This window comes from Phyllostomus discolor, chromosome 14 (genome assembly GCF_004126475.2).
Source record: "Phyllostomus discolor isolate MPI-MPIP mPhyDis1 chromosome 14, mPhyDis1.pri.v3, whole genome shotgun sequence".
Classification (NCBI taxonomy): domain Eukaryota; kingdom Metazoa; phylum Chordata; class Mammalia; order Chiroptera; family Phyllostomidae; genus Phyllostomus; species Phyllostomus discolor.
In genome coordinates this window covers 29,358,342-29,366,038 of record NC_040916.2, presented here as the reverse complement: position 1 = coordinate 29,366,038, position 7,697 = coordinate 29,358,342, and positions in this window count along the sequence as shown.

The following is a 7,697-nucleotide window of genomic DNA, read 5'->3' as shown; positions in this document are numbered from 1 at the left end:
TCGATGCTGGGCCCCGGGGCAGCCCGGGAAAGGCCAGGTGGGCTCTGTCGTGCGAGGAGGCAGCGGGGGCACCGGGGGTGCACAGGTGTGTCGGGGTCCGCGCTGAGTCGTGGGCCGCCACCCGCCAGGTCCTACTGCAGGGGAGAGGACCACCCGGGAGAGGACCGCCCGGGAGGGCCCAGCAGGAGCCGTCCCCGCCTCCCAGACAGGAACGCCGCCCCGGCCCCGGAGGGCCCCTGACGCCCGCGGGCCCGGCCCGCTCTCCGGGAGGCTGGTCCTCGCCCACCGCTCCCCGGCTCAGGGCTGGGGCGGGTGCCGGGGACACGCCTTCCTGGAGGCCGCCGAGGACAACGCGGGCCTCCACGGGTCCGATGCCCAGTTTCTCCTGCAGCGCGATTTTCCCGCCCTCCCAAGAGGCCCCCTGCTGACCCTCCCCGGTCCGTCACAGGGGCCGGGGGCCGGGGGCCGGGGCCGGGCCCAGACCCCCCCCACCCCGGGGACCAGCTGAGACGAGCCGACCTCCCAGGCTCCCCGCCCTCCTCCTTCCTGTCGTCCCTGTCCCCACGCGGCTGCCTGGAGGCGGCTTGACCAGCGCGGGGGGTGGCACCCTGACCGCATGGTCGCGCCGTCGGGCTGAGGAGTCTCAGCAGGAGGCCCGCCCCCCAGAAATCGGCTGGAGAACAGTCGCCCCCTCAGCTGCTCGGGCTGCAGAAACGGCTGGGGTTTCCGACCCCGCGGGGCCCGACTCTGTTTCCCTCTCCTCGTAAACTCCTCATGTCTCACGTGAGCTCATTTCTTTCCTGGGAAACGCTGCTAAGCTCAGCATGGAGCGACCATGCGTGTTCTGGTTCTTTCCGCGTGCTTGCCCTCACGCTCAGCCACAGAGGGAGCGTGGCCGCCTTCCAGGCGGGTGTGCCAGACCCCCGCCCACCGAGCTGCCAGGGCCTGGCACCGACCCCCGCTCCCGGCTGCGGCGCCTGCGCCCTCGCGGCCTGACTGCGCAGGGAAGGCGGTGCGCTCCGAGACCCCCTTAGGAGCCCCTCATTCCCGGGCACCGTCCCCTGTGACGGAGGCTAAACCGCTCCAGCAGACAGACCCAGGAGGCAGGGCCGGGAAGAGGATGCGTCCTCTCCCAGCGGACGGGGTGGGCCGAGACCGGCAGGGCACTCCATCCGTGAGGAATGGAGTCTGGGCGCTCGGGACCCAGAGCCTACCTGTCCTGGGGCTCCGCCCTGTCCACGGCACCCTCCCCGTCCCCACGCTCGTGCTGGGCGCCGATGGGTCCGCAGGGAGGGCAGAAAGCCGTCCGAGGCGAGCCGTCTTCCCCTGAAGGGCCCAGCGGGAGCTGTGCTCCCGCCCCCAGCTGCCTCCGTGGGCAGGACGCGCCCGCACACCCAGAGCTCGCTGCATGGCGGGGTGAGACGCGCAGTCTCCAGTGGAGCGAACGTGGGACCGGAAAGGAGAGAGTGGGTTTTACGGGGACCCCTCCGTCTGCCGCAGGAGGTAAGAGGAAAAGACACCCTTGGTGAGGAATCCTCAGAAATACGAAAACCGAGAGGGGGTAAGTACGGACCTGGTTTCTTAGAGGAAAAGAAAATTACCGAAGACAGTAACAAAAACAGAAGCAAACCAGGCGGTGGGCACCCGAGTGCCTGTTCTATCCCCCTGCCTTTCTGGACGCGCTGTATAAAGGAAGGGGCTCCCTCTCCCCTTGCGGGAGCCAGACGAGAAAGACCCGCGAACACGGGGACAGGACAGCAGCGACGCACAGGGACTGGGAGGGAAGTGCAGCGGAGGAGGTGGGAGGGGCAAAGACACTCCGGCCGCCCGAGAGCAGGCCGGGCAGACCCCGCCGGTGACGCTCTGGGACGTGAGAGCCCGGGGGGACGGCGAGAGTGACGACGGCGGGGCCGGGACTCAGTGGCTCGGGGCCTGGGAACGAGCATGCACGGCGAGTGTGCACGTGGACCCAGGGGCCGCCGGCCCAGGGCTGGGCTGGGGCACGGGTCCCAGAGACGGTGGGTGGGGGCGTCTGTCCAGCTCTGGCTGCACAGCATCTGCATCCTGGGCGCCCGGGAGCCCAGAGCCCTCTGGCCCCGGGCTGGGGAAGGCCCTCCGAAGCTGGAGCACCCCTGGGCGCGGCGGCTGAATGGTGCAGTGCTGGGGCCCCGGGGCCCCGAGACGGTGTTCCCATCTGCCCACGCACTGTCGGTGCCGCCACTTCGCGTGGGGCAGGCGGCCGGCCCCCAGACAGGCGGGGGGGCCCCCACGTGCACAGGGAGGAGGACGCAGACGCCTGGCCGCGGCGCGGGCCTGGACCGCACCCTCCAGGGCAGCGGGAAGGAGGCGGAGACGGGCACGAACCGGCCACAGCGGGCACACGTTTTAGGCGTTTCTGTCCCGCAGACCTTCAGCTGGGGGTTCGGCCCCTTCCGTCTCCGGCCCTGAGGAAGAGCCCCAGAGCCAGCCAGCACTGCCCGAGCTGCTGCCCTGCCCTCCAGGCCTCGGGGGGACGGCGACCTCTCGTCCTCCGACGGCGCGGCCCAGGACCCCGAGAGGAGCGCCATCCCGGGGCCGGGGTCAGATCGGGTCAGATCGGGTCAGATCGGGTTGCGGGAAACCAGCTCCTCTCGTCGTCCTGCGTGCTGGGGCCCTGGGTTACAGGGGGTTACACGGGGGGCACAGGGACGGGTGACTGAACGACTCCTGGGAGCGTCCCCCCAAACGCGTCCATGAGACTCGAGCCCCTTGCCCCCAGGGTACCCCACCCCAAAAACAGCACGATCGCTCCTTCGGGCGAGTCTGAGGCACCACCGTGTGCAAAGGGAGACCAGAGGTGGCACGCGCCTGGGTGAGAAGCGGTTGAATTATTTCTGAGGGATGGGGCGCCCCCCCCACCTGATGCAGAGGTTTGGGGGGGCGCTGAGGAGCGAGGAGCGAGGGCTTGTTCTCCTTAGGAGGCCTAAGCATCGAAGGTCCCCCTCGGGTGCTCGTGGGGCCCCTTAGATGGGTCACTGGGGGCAGCGAGCGGGGCGGCGGCTGACAGGGAAGGCTCGCTCGGGCAGGGCGGCCCCGAGCCCATCTGCTTCGTCGGAGAAAGGCCCCTCCGTGTCTGCAGGGCGCCGGGTCAGCGCCGCTCCCACCGAGCAGCGACACCCGGAGCTCTTCGGGCCAGTGCAGTGCAGCGGCCGCCCCCCCCCCCCCCCCCCCCCCCCGTGCACAGGACACTGTGGTCCTCGGGCAAGGCCCGTGCCCACACCCCCCCACCCGACCTCTGCGGCACTGGGAAGGCCGTGCCTCCTCTTCCTCCTCCGCGCATGGAAGGGACCCGCCACGAAGGGGCCTGCGCTCTGCCCGGAGTGGGCTGCCTGGCCCCGCACCTGAAAGGCCGCTCTGCTCCGCGCTCCCCAGGGGCCCGCAGGCCCGTGGAGCGGCCCCGTGGCTCGGAACCAGGCCGGGAGTGGAAAAACACCCTGGCACGGGGTGAAGGTGGGGCCCGAGGCCGCAGTGAGCTCTGGAGCCGGGCTGGGCGTCTCAAGGCACCGCGCTGAGCCAGACCGCGGGAGGAGGCTTTATTGATCTTCTTTTACTTTCTGATGGGCAGGCTGGAGCCTTGCGGGCTACGGGGAGGGGCAGCAGGAGAGTCCGAGGTTAAAGGCGCAGGGAGTGAGGCCACGTGACCCACGGGGGACGTGGACCACGAAGGGTCTGGCCGAGGTGCCGGCCGGCGCCTCCTAGACAGGACAGGGCAGGGCGGAGCGTCTGCCCGCCTCCACATCGACAACATGAGGGAGCCCTCCACGGCGCCCGGGGAGCACCGGCCGCGCGCTGCAGAGCGCCACCCTTCTGGGGCCTCTCTCCGGTGTCTCCAGCTCCCCGCGGGGCGGGGACTGCCGCCCCGCCGACCGGGGGAGCCCCACGGCATCCCGGTGGGGGGAGGGGGGCAGGCGTCCCAGTCCGGCTGCGTGGCCGCCCGAGGCCCCTCGCAGACGGGAGTGTCGGCAGCTAACCAGCCTGCCCTCGGCAGACCGAGGGGGCCGGCGGTGAGCCGAGGGCGCGCCGTGGACGAGAGGCCAGCAGGACGGCCAGCGAGCACGGAGACACCGAGGGGAAACCAGGTCACAGGGCACAGCCAGGGCGGCTGGAACGCGGGGTCACCGGGCGCGGACACAGAGCCGCCCAGAGAAACAGGCACCGACCTTGAAGCAGCAGCACCTCCGCGAGGGGCATCGGTCCTATCCCCGGCTTCCCCACGGGGCTCCGCATCCAGCACCTTCTTCCCCGAGTGACATCGCCAGAGCCCGAAGCCACGGGACGGCCACAGAGCGGCTGCGGGAGGTCAAATCAGAGCGCCGGCAAAGTGCAGTGATGCCTCGGTTTGCTCACCTGCAAAACGGGGGCGACAGAGCGCATCAGTGCACCGGCGGGTCCCGAGTGGCGGCCGAGGGGGTGTGCGGAAGCCGGACCTGGCGGAGGGGCTGGGCGGGGGCTTTGGCAGCCGGGGGGGGGGGGGGGGGGGGGGGGGGGGGGGGGGGGGGGTGCAGCTCCGACGCAGAGAACACCAACCCTTGGCCAGATAGTGTGGAGAGCCGGGCAGTGTCGGTGCCGACGGAGCGCCGGTCCGACCTCACCGGCAGGCCCAGCACCGAGCACACAGCCGCCCGAGAGCTGCGGGGGCTGGGGCTGCGGGGGCCGCTGGTAATGGTGTGGCGAGGGGCGGCCCTCGCCGCGGGATCTGCGGCCTGCGAGCCGGCTTTACACATGGGCCGTGACGACCTGTTCGCCTGGAGACTGAGCAGGTGCCTGCGGGGTGCAGGCCGGGCACGGGGTGTGCAGACGGCGGTGGGAAGGTGGAGCGGGGCGCACGGACGCCCAGTGAGAGGGTCGATCCCCGCCTGCCCTAGCCCTGGCCCTGGGGAGCTGCCTCCCACCAGAGTGGTGCGTGTGTGTGCGTGTGCCTGTGTGTACAGAGACACGCACGCGTGTCTGTCTACGCATCTCACCGGGTGGCTTCTCGAGCATGCCTGCAGAAAGAGCTAGAAAACAAGAAGGAGATTCTGACCGGCACGGGGAAAAGCCCCTCCTCCAGAATCCCTTTCCGCCTATTTCGTTTCCGTTCTAGAACCACAAAGGCAGGCCCGCACGTGTCAGAAGTCTGTCCTGCTTTCTTTGTGGCGTCGTAGCCTGGCGGCCGCTGCCACCACAAACACAGGACAGAAGCCGGGCTCCCCGCCGCGGGGCCAGGATGGGGGGCCTCTTGGAACCCGGCCTCCACTGCCAGGCCTCCTGGCCCCAAGCAAACCCCCTCTGCTCCCTCACGCCTGTGGGTGTCCAGTGTGGGGCCCCATCGCACCGCCCACGGGGCGCCGGTCCGGGCGGAGGGACTGAATGCGTGTCCTGAGCGCCGGGCCCGCAGCAGGCCGACCGCGGGGCCTCGGCCGTCAGGGCCAGCGTCCCGGGAGCCCCGGGAAGGGGCTGCACGCAGCAGGAGGTGGGACTTGAACACGTCGGCACGTGTGACAAGGAAAGCAGCAGCCTCGCCAGTGACTGAGATGACCTCTGTGTCCCCCCCCCACCCCCGCCACCTCACTGAGGCCTGGAGGGTGAGATGCACCGCCAGCAGCCCCGGGGCCGACCGAGGGCTCCCTTCCGGCTCCACCTACCGCGTCCGGGGAGAACATAGCAGGGCCCCAGCGGCCTCCCGGCTCTTGCAGAAAAGCTTCGGTCTCCTGTGTCCCCTCCGACTGCCCTCGTCGGACTGAGGGCTGCTGGACGCCGGTGGGAAGGGGCCGGTGGGCAGTGGGCCGGTGGGCAGGGGCACAGCCTGCGCCCAGGCAGCCCCCGGGCGTGGGTGGGGACTCTCTCCAGGAGGCCCTGTGGGGAGGTGGCGGCTCACACAGCAGGCCATTGTTGAGTCACTGCCCCGGTGTCACGGCGATTGCCTCACGCTGGCACCCTGGGGCCCCGGCAGAGAGCAACACGAGAGGCACTGGGACTGGCGGGAAGTGGCCGAGGACAGTCCCCAGGAGCCCCCAGAGGAGTGTCATCATCTTGACTCTTCTCTCTACAGTTACATCTCTGCGAACGACCACCCCCAGCCCCCCACCGGCCTTCAGGCTCTCGCTGCGCCCTGTGGGCCCTCCTGGGCGGTGCCTGCACACCCCCTGGACGTCCAGTCCTTTCCCACTGCCTGCCCCCGCGCCTGTGCAGGCAGAAGCCTCCCAGCAACTCCTCTCATGGCTTCCAGACCAGCTCCCCTCCTTCCCCTCTCACGGCTTCCAGACCAGCCCTCCTCCTCCTCCCAGAGGCCAGCTCCCGGGGTCCTTGCCCAGCGGGCAGACTGCCCGTGCGGAGTCCCCGGCGGGACACAGACAACGCACTCACGGTAGGCCAGTTCCGGGGACTGGTCACAGAGGCGAGGGCGGGGTGGGAAAGGGCCGTGCAGGAGTTCGGGGCTCGGAAGGGTGGACCAGCCGCCACCCGGGCCTGAAGGCATCGGGGACTCGGGAGGAAGGAGACTCGTGGACAAGGCCATGACGAGGAGCAGGGACCTGCACTTCAGGGACGAGGCCTGGCCTCCCTCCCAGGATTTGCGGCCACCCCCAGGGGCCAGACCCGCCAGACCCAGAGGGCGGGGAAACCTGCAGGTCTCCTCCAGTGTCAGCCCCCACGGCGCCGGGTGGGCGGGGACAAATGGAAGACACCCAGCTGGACGCAGTGGCGCCCGTCACCTTCCTCCGCGCAGCTGCCTGGCCGCGGTCTTTCCCGCCATCCCCATCGCACCCCAGACGCCACCAGGAGCTCACACGGCCGGCCTCCGGCGCCTGCTCTGAGCACGGCTCTCACCTCCGCAAGTGTTCATCCTCCTTCAGGCCTCTCGCCCGCGGACCCCGCCTACACCCTCCCCCTGTCCACCCTCTCCCACCTCCACTCCCCCGTCTGCCCACGGCGGCCAGAGGGGCGCCACGCCCTCTGCCTTGGGAAGAGCCTCCTCTAGTGCACCCCCTGCCCACACCCAGCTCTGCGGGCAGCCGGTCCTCTGCCTGTCCGGCGGGGGGGCAGGCTGCTTTCTCCCCGATCTGTCAGCCCACGCGCCCGCCGGCACTGCAGTCTGCACCCTCCCGGGGCGGGTGCCCATCGCTCTCCACGGGGACCCTCTCGCCCCCGCCTCCTCCTCCGGCCCCTCGCCCCCCGGTTCCGTCCTGCACACGGCCGCCTCTGCTCACCAGCGACCCTGCAGCCCCACCAGGACCTGCATCCAGACCCCGGCCCTCCAACCCTCCCCCGGGACTGAGGGCCCCTCCCCCATCGCAGCCCAACCCCCCCGCCACCCCGGCCCTGGCCCCAGCCAGGTTCTGTTGTGGAAGAATGTGCTCTGCTCTCCTTTCCTTTCCCTCCCGCCCCCACGTTCCCCTGTCAATCACTTGTAACGCCAAACAAACATCGCAAGTGACTCCCGTCTTAAACAATAAACTTCCTTCCCCTGGCCGGCATGGCTCAGTTAGAGCATCAAACCCACAAACCGAAAGGTCTCAGGTTCGATTCCCAGTCTGGACATGTGCCAAGATTTCAGGTTTGGTACCCAGTCAGGGTGAGTATCAGAGGCAGCCGATCAATGTTTCTCTCTCACATCTCCCTCCCTCTCTCTCTCTCTCTCCACCCCCTCCCTTCTCCTCTCTCTAAAATCAATAAGCATG